The 17,401-nt window shown below is 33.3% G+C and overlaps 1 protein-coding gene across 1 annotated transcript in view; it reads right to left on the bottom strand.

The window, feature by feature from the left end:
* LOC124366726 overlaps nt 1-17,401 on the bottom strand; it is a 62,281-nt gene that overhangs the window by 32,022 nt on the left and 12,858 nt on the right. The window lies entirely within an intron of this gene.

The raw sequence follows: 17,401 nt of genomic DNA, 5'->3' as shown, positions 1-17,401 counted from the left end.
ATAACCCTTAGCGGATTGTTGTTCGTCAAAATTTTGATAAACAAACATTCCCTTGCATAATCACTCATAACAGTATATTTCGGCAACGTATCGATTCGATTCATGCACCATTGGATTCGGGGAAAAAAGCCTAAGGAATACTATAGTTTTATTCCTCTTTATATTGTAGTTGCAACGTACCAAGTTCGTAGTTTGGAACGTAAAAGATGTGACCGCCATGTTGTCGATGCCGTCTGAGTTGTTGATGTGACGAGTCGTGTTTATTAGTAAGTTTTAGTAGGTTTATTTGTGTTTTAGTGTTGTGTTTAGTGTGTGGTGAATTGTTAAATATTGCAGTAGTGCAAATAAATATATTTTAGAATAAATAAATTTCTCGAAAATTTTTCGCAAAATTTTTGAGTAATGACAAAATGAAACTTTTTTCGACTCTTCAAAAAAAAAGTTATGGAATTTATTTTACTACTGCTGTATAGTTTACTTCATTCTGAGTAATAAAATATGCAATATAACATGTATAGAAGTAAAACTGTATTAGTAAAACTTTTATTAGCAAACTCTTACATATACACTATTTTCACAATTTATGCGCATCGCTGCTTTTTGTTATATAGTGTTATTATAGTTTCATAAATTTGTATAATGCTTATGTGTTTCTGAAACTAGAATAAATTCGACACACAATGGTACTCTCACTTTTATAGTTTTCTTACTATAACTTGGTTTGCTAGGTATGGTCCCCCCCCAAATAAAAAAAAAAATGTAAATTTTGAATTTCATGGGAAAAAAATTTTAGTAAACATTTTTTTAAGGCCAAATTTAAATACTAATATTATTATATGTTTAATTCTGAACACAAAAATATATACTTCTATATATATTACTTTTAATTTATATTTTTAATAAATGTTTTAAAAAACCCTTGCACGAGGCTCGAAAACATGCCGCCACTACAGGAAAAAATGACTGCCAGTTGGAGGGTTAAAAATAAAGTAAATTTAGACTATATTGTCTCTTATACCTGCAATGCTAGTAGTTACCTGCTGCTTTGCACGCAATTTAGATGTTGCACGAGTATGACCACTGCTGTTTCGAGTGAATTGTATTTCCGACGCCAATGTTGCGTTGCCTTGTTGCCACGATCAAGAAAATGTGTCAAAAAGTTTATATTTATGGCCATTGTAATTTATTTTGTTCTTAGTATGTTTATTTCATACTTGATTTTCTTGTTTCTCGATCAACAAATTATATATCACAGATCAGAGAAGCCTACTTCTGTCAAAAGTGAAAAAGATGGGTTTAATACCAGTCTTTAAATTTATAGTAAAAGTTAGATAGTACCATTGTCTTTTAGATCTAATACTTAATACTTGCTAAAATGTTAATTTTAAAAATACATTAACAATGATTGTTTCTTTATAAACTTAAAAATATTATTTATATTTTAGAATATTTAGAGCTGGAATTGGTACATTAGTTCAACAGCGTAGTCCAGCGAACTTTCAATAAGCATAGTTCTTGCAGACTGCTTCAAAAAGAGTATTTGGAGTTGAGTTCTGAACATCATATGTTTTAGGACATTTTCTAAGGAAGATTAATGGACTGCCCTTATAGAGTATACTCAATATAAATGTAAACACAATGAAAATAAAAAAGCTATGTTTACAGTTGATTATATTAGACATGTGCTATCAATTAATATTTCAAAACTTTAGAGATCAAAATGGGATTTTTCGCTACTTTAAAGACCACTGGGGCGTAGCCCGAAGGGATTTTCGGAATAAGAATATGCCTATATTCATCATTGAAACCGTATGAATGCCCATGTAAAATATCAGTTCAATCGGTTGAATAGCTTACGCGTGAAAACAAAACCAACATACAAAGGTACATTCCCATTTATGATATTACTAGATGTTACCCGCTGCTTCGTAAGTCTGTAGTATACTTAGTCAAAGCACTTATGATGTAATATAATGGCCCCTATGATATTTTTCAAACGTAAGTAGGCATACGATCAGGTACGCATTATTTCACTGTTCATGGTTAGACGATCAGAGGTTGAGGTACTAACACTTGTATCATGTTTTGTGCGTAAAGGAGTGTTTCTGGTTCAAATGAATTATATTTCCGATGCCACAGCTGAGTTTTCCTTGTTGCTCCAGTTAAAACATGTACATAGGTCTCAAAAACCTACTTTGGTTAAAAAAAAGCAAAAAAAGTTCCAGCTCCTGTGATCTACTTCCGGTTTAATACATATCCAGTGCCATAGTTGAGATTGACTTGTCTCGATGAAAGACATATTTACCTACTTAGAACTGAGAAGCCTATCTCTTTCAAAAATTGTCTACTTACGCGAGTTTAAATTCACTTCAAGTCTAATTTATTTACAGTGTGACCCGATCACGAACATATATAAAGCAGGATATATGAGTGTGTAAGTGTGTGTAGAGTTCGGAATTCTACTTCTGTCAAAAAGCGTAGACTTCCAGGCTGTTATTTCCAGTGCCATAGTAGAATATGCCACGTTGTCCTGATGAATAGAAAATATGTAAACACGTACGACTGAAACCTACTTTTGTCAAAAAGTGTCTACGTACGTCTCTTGCAATCTTCTTTCGGTCTAAGATACATCCAGTGTTATAGGCTAGATGAGTTTGCCTTGTCAAAATGAATAAAAAATACATACATACTTAGGCCTGAGGAATCCGCTAAGTTCAAAATCATCTAGTCCTGACGGAAGGAGGAAATCTTTAGAAATTTTATGCAACATTTGACTAATCATTTATAGTCTTGATTTTGGGACAAAGAAGCGTCAGATTCCAAACGCTGCACTAAGAAGAAGTGGCAATAAAATGAACATTCACGTTGAATCATCCCTTCACATCATAGCTACTTGATGTCGTTAGAGTTAAATATGGATTTATAATTAAAATCGTATTATTAATTAAATTTATTTAGAAGTGTACAGTGTTATAATTTGTTACTTTTAACCTTTTTAAGGGTATTACAACAAAACAAATATATATATATATATATATATATATATATATATATATATATATGTATATATCACGGAAATACCTCCTCTTTAAATGAGTAGCCCTTAACTCAAAGTTAACATTTTATTTCTATAAAAAACTATATTAAATGGCGAAAGTAAAAATGTAATGTTTAATTTTGCCCCCATACCACAAGACCACATTCAAACATAGAAATATACATACACCCGTTCTTAGACCAATGTTTCTAAACAATTTTACGCCGTCACACATCTATTTGAAAGGACCGTCACGACAGACGAGGTAGCTCAATCTAATAACTGTAACTTACTACGAAACTTTACTATTATTAACAAAATGATATGTTGACAATGGATAAAGGGAGGGGGGGTTGAATGTGGCGCGGGGGTTGAATGTGGCGCGGGGGCAGAACATAACGGGGCCCGGCCGAATATATTTTCCGGAGCCCCCCTAAGCTGAGTACGGCCCTGAATATACACATATATATATATATATATATATATATATATATATATATATACATATATATATATACAGTACAAATGTATGGTTCCATATGTCAGTTTCAAAGATGGTTGGTGTCACAGTTACGTGCCAGAAACACGCAGACATTATGAAATACACCAGTCAGTAAAAACGTTTAAAACGAGTTTTTAACGCCTCGAGCATTGGTGCATTTTCTGCACCATTCGGCTACATGTTGAGAAAGTGGAAACCTGCCTGCAAGGATGGTTTCATAAACTACCGTTCTGTGTTTCACAGTGACACTCCAGAACTCGTAGGGTAATTAACTGACACCTGTCATATGCGTAATATATTACACCAATATTCTGTAAATACTACACCTCGGAACCATTTTATGTAATTAACGCTCTAGTAAACATTTATTTTAGTAGTGTGGCCTTAAAAGTTTTCCATATTATTAAGAAATGTAAACCAGCTATAGCACTTTTATTATTTTTATTTTTACTATATTTGTTGTAATATAAAGTTATAGATTGTCAATTTTAGAACATTTCCAAATTTACAAAAGTACGAAGATTAATCCTGAAGTACTATTATGGAAATATGCTTTAACAAAGCATTTATAATTTTACTGAGCAATTAAACTTTATAAGATAATTATATATCAATTAATTACAAAATTTAGCCATGAAGGTAGTTACAACACATATTAATTCAGTTTGATTATTTTTTTTATTTATATTTATTTTTATCTTAACATATGTACCCGATGACGAATTCTCTGAATTCAAAATGTGCACACCATAGATAAAACATAATAACAGTGACATAGGTGGTTTATATTTCTGAATAAAGGTTTTATTACACTTGGTAATAAAACTGTAATTGGAATATAATCCATGCAGAACCTTATTTTTATGAAATATACCCGTTTTAAGTAATCACTATCACACTGGAATTCTCAAGAGAAATTCTGAATTTTCTCCGATTATGGCCTTAGAACCAGAAACCGTCATAACCCGAAAATGTAGTATACAGTACCTGTATTGCTTTATGTAAAATACAACTGTCTTGTAACAGCAGTATATTCCACAAATATTTGAACCACACATGAATGGAAGACACACGTCGATAGTCACTCTATTGGCTGGCTATAAGTAAATAAACAAGTTAATATTAAAATATTAACTAACTGGATCAATTAAATTAGTAGATTTCAATATATGGTTTGTCTACAAATTTATATCAAACTTTTAATTGATTATTGCCACTCTATTGTTGATCGCAAGTCTATAAAACAGATGTAAATTAAAAAGTTTGTTCATACAGTTTTATTTTAATTAGCTGAGTTACCTACGGTCCTTATCTATGGCTAATGTTTTTACGAAAACAGCCATAATGGCAACTTTGTAAAGAAAGGTTAAGTATATTTTTTGGCTAGCAACATTTTATACTGAGTGCTGCGTGGTATCGTCGAATGTTTTATGGAAATCCCTCTGACGGACGCAGCATTAATTGATGGGATAAGACGCGTAAGGAAGCGGGAGGCTTATTGTACACATCGCGTACAGGTAGGCTATAACAGGAGATCGAACCGTCGAAACATAAGTCCAAAAAAGTCTGAGCGGCAAAGCGGACGTGAGTTGAATGTTCCTAAGTATGCAGTTCACAAAGTTTTAAGGAAAAGACTTTTAATGGTTAAAAATCTCAACTACTGTATGCTTTGAAGCCAGAGGACAAATTAAAGAGGTATGACTTTGCTGTTGTTATTCTGTATGAAAATGGATCTTGCCATAAGTTTATAAACCGAATTGTTTTTAATGTTTAGGCTACCTTTCACTCGTCTGGAAATGTACATCATCATAACGTTCGTATATTGAACAATTAAAGCAACGAATAAGAAATGCGATTGAATTAGTTTCCTTCAAGCCCCGATCAAAATATTGAAGCAAATCAATGTTCGCTTGAACACCTGTCTACAGGGCGATTCACGGTGTTCATATTTAGCTCAGATAAACTGACGTAACACTGTTTAAAGTACTCTTTAATCATATGTTAATCTCATTATTATATTGTGTATACTTTTGTAAATAAAGCTATGACTTGTGGACACCTGTATAGGATAGTGCTGCTGCTGCATTGAGGTACCCTGTGAACACGTAGTTGTACATTACACCACATCCTGCACAATGGCGCTACCAATCAGACGAAATTAAGTAGTTGTTACTTTATCTACTAGAGAGCGTTAAGATCAAATTCTACAACACGGTAACTCAACCTCAATAACTTTACTTTTACCTACAAATGTGTAGTACCAGAAAGATTTGTGGTTGAGCAGAAAGTCTATTTTGAAATGTTTGTGGAATTATTTTGAGATACGATGCCACCAATACCAAAATTTGGTTTTGTAAATGTTTTATCCTTCGTTGTCTTTATTCTTGGTTATTATAGAACACGCCACCAATAATCCCATGTTTTTGAAGTTTTACGTGTAGGCGTACTTTGAAAATAGCTCCAAATAGTTTGATTTTTTAATGAAATTTCATGTTCTAAATTTGTAATAATATAATTATTTATATTGTTTAAAAAAGCTTGCCTAAGAAAGTACTTTTATTATTCTTTTTTCAATTTATAGTGGAGTATGTGTCGCAAAATGGTATAAATCTCAACTTCAAACTAGTTCTTATTCAAAAGAAAAAAAACTGGTTTTTTATGATCGATAACAAATTATAACCATGATATGAATTTTTTAATGAAGGAATTTTGCATGGAAAAATGACTTTTAAATGACTAAACACTTCTTTCCAATAGTTTGTAACACACGTACTTTTTCTTCCAAATATACCATAATTTTTACTCTCAAATTGTAATACATTGTGAGCAAAAGTTCATCAAGACCGGACTTTATTGAAAAGGTAACATATAAATTTTTTCTTTTTTGCTAATAAATGATGTTAAGGAAATACTTTTGGTTTATGGAGGCCTTTTCAACGTTAACATTAATGTTTAATGAATTTTATCTGAGGTAAATCAACTTTTAATTTGTTACAGGTGATGTTATTTAACCGAAATCTTAGCAGCACTTTTAAGAGTCTTCTTTTTTTTCCAAAAAAAGGTTTTAGATTTTTTTATTGAGTAGCAAAAAAACATACATAGGTATAGTTAATAAAAAGGATGAAGTTTAAAAGTTACTCCTAATAAAACATTCAATCAGACTTGTACCATATGATTTTTCAGACGAACGTATCTCAAATTGAATGGTGCCACAAAAATATGAAATCGAATTTCACGTTACTACAACTTTTGTCCTATATGAGTAAAATAAATTTAAATGAAAGTGGACATAATGATGACTTGTGGAGTTTGATCTTAACGCTCCCTAGTAGGTATAGGAACAACTACTTCACATTGTCTGGTAGGTGGCGCCATGAAGTGGATGTGGCATTATGTACAATTACGTGTTGGCAGCCTACCTATCTCAACACATTATTATATTGTAAGCATATTCTACTTAATTGTAGAAACCTATTTGAAATACATATTGGATGATTTTCGTAACAATTCCATTATAACCCGACAGTAGTGTGCATATTCTTACCAAATTTGATAGAAATCGACATTGACGGGTTTTATAATAGATAGGTATCAAATTTTACAAATGGAAATAATAAAATCGGCTTCTTTGACGAAACAAATATAAGAATAATTTAGCTTTTAGCTACTTAGTTCATTACTGTTTTCTCATATATATCGTAAATTTATTCTACGTAAAAAGATATCGATCACTATTTGATTTCCCCATGACGACATCATACTAACTTTGCCCTTGACCTTTAATCTGAACCTTTTAATAGAAACATAAATCAACAACATAAAAAGTTGCGTTTAATTGTTTACCGATAACACTCTAATCTTAAATCAGTGCTCTTTAAAAGACTTATTATGTGCTGTAGTTTCAATGTGATTGTGAAAATCGAATACAACAGCTATAAATATATTTAGGTCTATTAACTGAGGTTCGTTCTTAACCAAAAGCAGTTGATACTCTGGAAAAATAATATAAATGCTACTTCTAAACCATTGTATTATGTTATTAATCTGATACGCCTCAGCCATTTCTCAATGATGAACTAGATGACAAGTAAACATATATGATAACTAATTCTAAACCGGTATATTTTATGTTATTAATTAGATACGTATCAACCATTCATCAATGATAAACTAAACTTCAAGTAAGCTTATACTGTGACTTTAGTACTTTTAATCAGTACTGTTAAGCTTGTCTTGTACTATAATAGCTACTTTTAAACTGGTATATTCTGTTATTAATTAGATACGTCTCAACCATTCCTCAATGATAAACTAGATTTCAAGTACAATTATAAAATTATGATAACTACTTCCAAACCGATCGAAACGTATATTATGTTATTAACTGGATACGTGTCATCAATATCTTAATGATGCACTAGATGACAAGTACATTTACATTCACTTTACTCAGATTTAAAATATTAATATTCTTGCTCCAGTTAAAAGGAAATAAATGTAATCGTAAGGGTTGTTACATTGTATTTAAAGTTTCATTTAATCAAATAGTAAATCTTCATATCCTACAAGCTCCCTAAGGTTTTCTCTTTTTACCGCAGCTAAAAAATATTGTCAATAAAGTATTGAAGCTGGTGTCTGCTCTTTAATACGTTTGTTCAATTATAGCATTAAGTTAATAAACACTAACAACCACGAAGAAGAAGTTTGGTGTTCTTCCTAAGAATAGACTATCAATAGAGATTACTTAAGAACCAAACCCTTATGTAGACTATCCAAATTATCTACTGTATTTAAATTACAATGTACAAATCTCAACAAAACGCGGTAATATAGCAAGTATGACAGCACTAACTAGTAGATATAAGGTTCACTCACTCCTACCATAACGCCCTCGTTACATCGATGATCGCTCGTCAGTGAAATAAAGGGGATGATTGTTCTGCAGCGTTATATGAGAGTCGATACCTCTGCAGTGATGATCGCTCAACTGTAATAAGTAACAAAATGGTTGTTCTGGAGCATTATAGTGCGAGAGACAATGTACCTCTGCAGTGATGATCGCTCAGCATTTATAAATAAGAAATGGTTGTTCTGCATCGTTATAGTACGAGAGATAATATACCTCTACAGTGGTGATTGGTCAACAGTAATAAATTTAAAAAAAATGGTTGTTCTGCAGCATTATAATACGATAGACGATTTACCTCTGTAGCGTTGTATGAGAGAAGGATAAATACAGGATAAAAATTCAAAATTGTGAAGCACTAGGTGATTTTTATTTTGATTCGGCTAAATTTTACTACGTAATAAGTAATAGTCTCCTGAAACTTCTAAATTAAGCTTACGGGTTCATTTGGCAATAACGATTCAAAATTGTGTCATTTGTTGTTTAAATATCAAAGGGTTTGATACTATTCCCAAAATATTAAATGTTTAATGATAAACAATACAAAATTGTCTCCTTAAAATTCAAAACATGTCTGTGACCCCAAAAAGTAAGACTCTAAATTCTAGTACATATTGTTACGAGTTTCGGTTTTAATCTTGCTAAGCACAAGTATGGTATGATAAAAAATGTAACGACTTTTCGGAGCCCAAAAACTATACAGGATGACTTGACAAAATTCTCGTGAAAACTTCCTTTAGACGAAAAGTCGGTGAACAAATTTTTTTCGTATAGAACATGTCCATGAATGACAACAACGTCTAATGAGTATTATCTTAAGGCCAATAGTTAAAATTCGCTTAAAACATATTCATAGAAAAAAACACGAATTTAAGTATAGGAATAAACATGAGAATGTTTTCAAGAAATGCACTTACTTACAAGGAAGAATTTAAAATATACTTAAAACCGTTACTGGGCTTATAACACATAACAGGTTCACTGGTTTGTAATAAGTATCACAGATTTGCAATGCAGTTATTATCTGAGTTATTTAAATATGTTAACCTCGAGCCAAACAACTAACGAGCCATACATGTAAACGTCAGCAAAAATAACATAAATACCGTTTCATTTTTTGTTCTGCTGTTACATAACATATCACTTATAAGATGAAAAGGAACATGATTTCCTTGACTGTATTTTCAAAATTCTTTGTGAAACACTGAATATTGTAGATTAAAACTGATAATATCAATGATTTATTTTACTTTTTAGGTTTTAACTGTTATAACAAAGTAATTGTTAGGACAAACTACTGCCTAATTATCCAGTATACGGATAGCAAATAGAGAAAAACGTTTATACGTATCAACAGTTTGAATATACTTAAAAATTCAAATTAAAGTCTGCTCAATTACAAGATTGTTCTTCTCTTGTATTGCAACTAAGGTCACGAATAGAAGAGGAAGTTTTAATGCATAAATCAGAGTGTGCTTTATTTAGGCTAAATGCAAGGACAGGACTTTATTCTATCGAATATGCTTCCTGTGACTTTCTCTTCCGTCCAGTCCCAAGACGATCGTAAGGGCTTTCTTCCGCTAAAGGGAAACCTTGTTAAAGACACGGAGGCTACAAGATCCCCAAGAAATGCAATAAACCCCAAAGGATTCAAAGTTACCAAAATCCCTTCAAATGATGTCTAAAATTCAGAAAATCGAATACAATAATACCTATTTTAAAATCCAGCAATCACTAAGCCAATTTAATAAGCTATAAAATTACCAAGGAATGTTTTATGGTTGGGAGCTCTAGACCGTTTAAAATATTTCTTAAGGGTAGGATGGGTTGAGACTTGTTTCCAAAGCTCCAGTAAGAGATGGGCACAGAATTACCCGACATTCGTTCTACGTTCTACAGCGATGCTCAACTTTCGCCCTCTTACTCTACTCTCCAGTGATCCTTCGGATATCTCAGCGATCATCCCCCATCACATCCTGATTGGGATCTCCTAACGGCAGTCCCGCAGCCAGCTCCTCGGATCTTCCGAGTAACCGCTTAACACCTTGGCAACGTGTCCAAGCCCTTCATCAGCGAGTCTGGCGAATGTGGCAGGTGGAATATCTGCACACTCTCCACCACCGGTCCAAGTGGACCAAGCCACAAAAACCCTCAAGATAGAGGACTTGATGTTGATTCATACAAATCCTCCCCCTCTCACTTGACCTCTTGCCAGAGTTAACGCTACCATTCACCAGGGATCAGTCCATTCAGTACGCGTGGTCACTCTTAAGATTTCAGTGGTCACCTTCAAAGCCCTGTGATGAAGGTGTTCCCACGCCATTTAAATTAATTGAAAATCACGCAACCAGTGATAGTTTAGATTAGACTAGTCCTTACTCTTTTCGGTGTGTGTCATATTTCTTCAACGCTGGAAATTGTACGCTTCAAGTTTTACGTTCATATAATAGTAATCTTATTTAATTAAATATAAATGAGTGAGCTAGAGAGATCAATTGTTGCCTCTCGAATAACAGTTCTAAATTTATCACGGCCGAACCACCCCTGTGACCACCCCTATCGGCTTAGACAGTGGGGTTGCATCTCTCGTGCCGGTAAGGTCGTTGTCACTCTTGACTTGATCTACCTTTTCTCTATATTACACCTGTGGCTGTGCCTTCTGAACTAATTCACTTCTCTTCCATCCTATCTCATCCTCTCTTTCTCACCAATCTCCTTTATTACTTTACTTCTTTTGTTCTCCTTTGTTTACCCTTTGATGTTACGCGTTGTGCGTGGTAAACTTAAGTGTTTCTCGTGAACGTTGAATATTCCATCAGTGTGAAAGCTTGGGATACTCTACCTCTGGTATCGTGCGCCCTGGTCCAAGGATTCCTCATGTGGTTGTGCTTGGGAAAGAAAACTTCTATTCGTGAGTGATTAAATTTGGCACATTCCATGACATTTATATATTTATCTTGTCTCTTTACGAACTGTCGGAAATTGGAAACCCTTACTGGTATTTACGTAACACCTTTAAAATAATGATTGTGAAATAACTAATTGATTTTTTAAATTCTCATCTTTATACGACAAAAGGCATCCTGGATTTACTGACTAAAAAAGTTTTCATAACCTTAAAGAAATCCGTGTTTTTACTGCTGGACAATCTTTTTTTATTTACTTTTTAAAAATCTAAATGAGTTTTAGATTTAGTAAAAATTATGCTTATGTTTATATTCTATTGTATTCTTTGGTCTGATAACGGATAAATCCATCAAATATTAACTTGTTTTTAGACCCTGTGATGATGAATTCTGACCTTGTCAAATCTGGGAATCTATCAGATTAGGGAAGCAGTTATTCGAAATCAGTATTTTTTCTTTTGAGGAACATTCCGCTTGGGCTATTACTTTCATAATAGGTAAAATTAATAAATTTTATTATTATTATTATTGAGAAAAGAAAGAAAACTGTTGTTTTTATAACAGCATTTACCTAAGTTATGATTTTTTAACACTGCAAAATTTTTCATATATCCTGTTAGAATGTGCTCTCAACCCATCAATATGCACCGAGGAAGGCCCCATACTTGTAGCTCGCGTATTGATTGTGTTGTATGTCAGTGAAAGGGCTAATTACAAAAAGTTCATTAATTATTATTACATAGTTTATTAAAAATTAATAATAATGTGAACCGGAGGTATAACCATCCTATATTATTAGAGTGTATACCACTCAGGATTTGTACACAACATACTTCGAACTGTTGGAGGTTACCGCATTATACGAATATAGTTGATATATTTGTTTCACATTTTTAACTAATTTCAGACTGGTGATGGTCAGGAAAGTTTCACACATTATTGCAGTTTTCAAGTATAACCACCGCTTTGTGTCACGTCGAGGAATCTCCACTCACTTTGTTGGTGTACAAATCTCCGTAAGGTAGTTAATTCTGTCCTCTTATCTCAACATTCTCAAGCAAGGGTTCATTAATTCTCGGCGCCCCAAAGAATCCAATTCCATTTCAACCCTGATGCTGCCTTTCATCGAAGCAAAACAACTAAAAATTACAACGATTTTATCAGCATGCTCAATTTTATTATGATAGTTGACTTTCAAATAAAATACAGTAGTCAGTTTCGTCTTAGCAAATAAGAAAATTTAACACGTCCATATTATCTTAAAAATTTAAATTAAATTAATTTAATTAAAAACATAATTCTACAAATACTTATGTGGTAAAAAAATCGTAAGAATGTTTTTATTACATTTTCAAATTCTTTCCCACCATTCATGACCTAACTGGGTAAAAAGTCTAATTATTTAAAAAAAGAAATTCAGGAACGAGAGTAGATTGAAAAAGCCAATTACATAACAGTTAATATGGTATGGAATAAAAAATTAATTTGAACTATTCTTGGCGACCCAACAGCATAAATTAGACACGCCTAGTCATTTTTTGTAGGGTAATAACTAGTTTTAGTTGATACAAAAAATATTTTTTACTCTTTGCGTAATGCGGTAGCAAGGCCACAAAATCCGACCTCATTACATGCAGTGCAGCTCATGTAATGTAATACGCAAGCCAAAAGCCGAGACACTCGGCGCGGCGGTGAGCTAGGATAGTTACGTGAGCTGTCCCGGTGACCGAGATATTTCAAACCGTCTCTAGTCTCTCAAGCCAAGGTCAGTGGCTAGGTCGGTGGTCGGGTTCCCAGCCAGCCAGTCATACATCACGTTCCTATACACTGCCAGCATTCAACATTGATAAGTGCTGTAGGTCACACTTATCAATGGCAGAATTGGTTTAACAGTTGTGTAACACACACAGCTGCCGTACCTGGGCGTCTGGAATTATTAATTACATAATAATATTATTCTATTGCATTTTTGTAACAATTTAACATTGTATCGTAATAGTCAAAATCATGTCACATTACTAATCACCAAATCCACACAACTCGGCCACACTGACTCCAGATCCAGTATTTTTCTGAAACCCCAGTTACCGACTCATCATGGACTAATCAACCGATTAAAAATGCTTGAGACACTAAAAGGCGTTTGCTGCGATTGAGATTGTTGGAATTTTTTATACTTTCAGGTAACCTGTTAATTTATCTGACACTAACCTCTTGCGGCAGATATTGTGATGACAGTCTTTAATGCTGAGTTCGTATTTGTCCCAACCTCTTGTTTCAATGATGAACATCCCCGTCGCGAATTAAATCTTGATCGCCAGTATAGGGACACATCTTCAAGAACGTAGAGGCAGAGCAGATTCAGCAATCCAAGTTCTGGAAGATTTCCTGCACGATTCTCTGTAGTTTAACTTGCCAATGATTCTCACAACCTTTTTCTGAAGTTTGAAAACACGCTCCATTTTGCTTTTTGCGCATTTCCCCCAAAGTCTCACTACATATTCATAATTAGGTCATACACACATGCATCTTAATGCCCGGCCTTGACTGCCCAGTGCCCAACTGTCAAATAAAAATAAAGTTCACTATTTTAGAAAAAAAAAACCGCATTATTTTCACAGACAGCTGTTAATTACTTTAACGAGTCCACTTTCAACTGATAACCTTCCATGTTAAGAAACGACAAAAACAACACTTTCCAGATAATAAATTCAATCAAATAGGCAATAAAACTGACGGGGACTACATTCATTTGCCTGTTTGCTTTAACCCAATCTTTGCTTTATAGTCCAGTCTAATCAATTTGTACTTTATAAAAATACATCATGGCTTTTCTTGAAATCAACATGGAAAGGTTATCAAACTCTTTAAAATATGAAACGATAGTACTTTTCTCAGATTATATTTTTTAGCTTGAAATACTTAAAACCGACAGTCTAGTATTTATATAATACTTTTAAACATTAAAAAATTAATTTACTTAAACTCTTAAAGTTCTAATTTATAATGACTAATTTAAATTGTCGATATTGCAGGCGTTTAGTTATTTTTCAGCTTGGAGGCGTATACAATAAATGCTATAAGTAAAAATGACATAACTGCACTTACATAAACTTTGAATGAGTTATGTATTTGGTATTATGAACAAGTATTATTATGTAGAGCTATCAGTATTATTTATGACTGCTAGTTCTATTCTAGTAATAGATTTAAAATGGCGGGTATTTACATACCCTAATCCTAATAATATTATAAATGCGACTGTGCATTTGTTTGTTTTGCTTTCACGCATAAACTATTGAACCGATAGCACTGAAATTTTACATGGATATTCTTAGGACTTCTGGAATGAATATAGGCCTATTAATATTTAAAATTCCCTCCAAGTTACTCCCCACTAGTCTGTAATGCAGCAATGTATGGGGATGTGCTCATCTTGGTATCTAAAGTTGTGTAATATGAATTGACAGAGGCTGTTAAATGAAATAAACTATTCTGTGTAAAAATTGTATTATGACAGCACGATCATATGTTTAGTTAATTTACGTTATTTTCCTTACATTTAATGAGTGAAAGGTTAATAAAAGTAACACCACTTCTTATTTCAAAATCGTAGCTACAACTTGTCAGGGAACTTGTCTCTTCATCGGCTTATATAATACTGTCTTGTTCTTAATGCAAAATACATTACTCATTCAAAGTTCATGTAAGTGCAGTTATGTCATTTTTACTTATAGCATTTATTGTAAAAACCAATTTATTTATTTTGGATTTTAATGAAGGAACTAAATTGGGATTGTGTAGATGTAAGGTATTGAATTTGGGGACTGGGCACTAGCTTGATTCAACAAACGGTTCGCTCCGTGGCTATCAGAAGCACAAAGCAATACACCAGATACTGAATGCAATTTTTATGACAGAAAATCATCGAGGGGACATCGCATACAGTTCTCACTGTTTGTTATTGTATTATGTATCATTTTTATATATGGATGACAGCTGTCATAATTCAAGTATTGAAATGTGTCAGTATTATTGATATTGATTTTAGTTTATAATTTTCAATAATATATATATATATATATATATATATATATATATATATATATATATATATAATTTAAAAAACAGTAAGCCTACTGTTTTGAATCCAACCTCATTACAAAATTATATATAGGTCTATTATATATTGTTTTATGGGGCAAAATAACGTTTTGGTATAGTTTTCGTTTCTGTAATTTTAATAGTCCGGTGCAATGTAAATTTTGTTACAACAGAAATATGTATTTCTTCTGGTGACATTCACATGTACTCAATGTATCGAATCAATTTGAAATACAAAAGATTTATAACAATAAGATTAGGAAATACTATGAGCATTCCAGAACACTATTTATCTATTCTTCTAGACTCATAAACAACGAAGTTGTGAATTTTTCAATGTTAGAACGACCGCTATAATGTACAAAATGGTGTACCAACCTGACCAACACACTTATCTGAGATATTTTGTAAAATAACTTTTGTACAAAGGTTTAACTCGTTTTTGGAATATGTTTTCCAAAACCGAGTCGCGTTATATGTAACGTGCACCAAGTTTGAACCGGGGTGGGTTTGGGTTCCGATGGTTACATTCAGTCAAGTTATGCAGTCGGTAAGTACAATGTGGAGAATTGCAATAGCCTGATTTTGTATACAAAATCTACATAAAAATACAAAATTTATTCTAAAATCTACATTATTCATGATTAATCAAACTTGCTGGTGAAAACATTGATCCTGTATGGTGTATATGTATGAATTATACTGGTTGTTCGCCAAATTAACCTTTCCAAAAGTGATAATTACACTGATTGTCTACAGCGATGACCAATGTGCAATATTTTAGCCGCATATAGAAACTTCCAGCTGTACTGAAAGGTATATTTCTTCTTTTAGCAAATACCGTCATGGTAATTAGTTAGTTCTTCCTCTGAGAAGTGGACTGTACTGCCCATGGGCGTACTTCCCCCAGTACTGACTGCGTCACGTGCGGTTCGCGGTCGAACTGGAAAGTTCCAGGAAGGAAAGTGCGCTCCAGCAGAGTACAGATGGCCCGCTGGGGTTTACCGTTGCAGTGGTATCGAACTGCTGAGAGAGGCTGCAATTATACTTAAATTGCTTTAATTGATCTGACCAGATCCTGGCCAAGTATTGAGCGTAACCGACCACGTGAATAATTCTTCATGTGTCATCCAGACTACAATTTCTTTAGTATACATTGCAATGAGAAAAATGGGACTTAACACTTACATGTATTTTGATACTAACTATTAATGAATTACTCACTACAATCTAATCGATTTTATTATTCATGTATTGTTTCATTTTGCTCTAAGAATATTGAAGAACAATATGAAGATGTATTCAATACATTTGGTAGTACAATTTACCTTATTAACCAAACATGGGGGCACATACGAAGGAGCACATGAGGCTCAAGTCTCCGCTCCGAAATTTTGAAAAAGAAACATTACAGTTGCTCCCAGTAGTTTGGTTTAAGCTAGAACACATTTATGGCGCCTTAAAAATTAATTTCCCGGGGTAAAATTCCCGAACCCCTGTTTTGGAGGGTATTTGACTTGGCAACCACCACTCAGTGTCTCAGCCTCCTATGAAATAATATATACGCCACTGAAAACCAAATGACCTGCTAGCAATTATGGATCGCTTTACTAGGAGACGTAAAAAGGTCAACTACAAGTTTTGTAGACAATAATTACACAGTAGTTGAACACTGTGACAGCGTCAGACGCCCTAGTGCACTTGTCTTATTAAAACACTTATTATCGCTCAAGATAAGAGATGCAGTAAAGGTGTTAAGCTAGTTAGTTTTGATTTAACACATGTTTTCACTGATAATGCCGGAAAGTTTTTGATCAACGTTTAAAAGATGGAAAATCTTATGTACTTGTACGTGCATTTCCTCGTATTTGTTGCTCTTCATATATAGCCTGTGTGTGTGTGTGTGTGTGTGTGTGTGTGTGTGTGTGTGTGTGTGTGTGTGTGTG

This window comes from Homalodisca vitripennis, chromosome 7 (genome assembly GCF_021130785.1).
Source record: "Homalodisca vitripennis isolate AUS2020 chromosome 7, UT_GWSS_2.1, whole genome shotgun sequence".
Taxonomy (NCBI): Eukaryota; Metazoa; Arthropoda; class Insecta; order Hemiptera; family Cicadellidae; genus Homalodisca; species Homalodisca vitripennis.
Note: the sequence above shows the minus strand (reverse complement) of the source record. Positions and strands in the feature narration are given on the sequence as shown.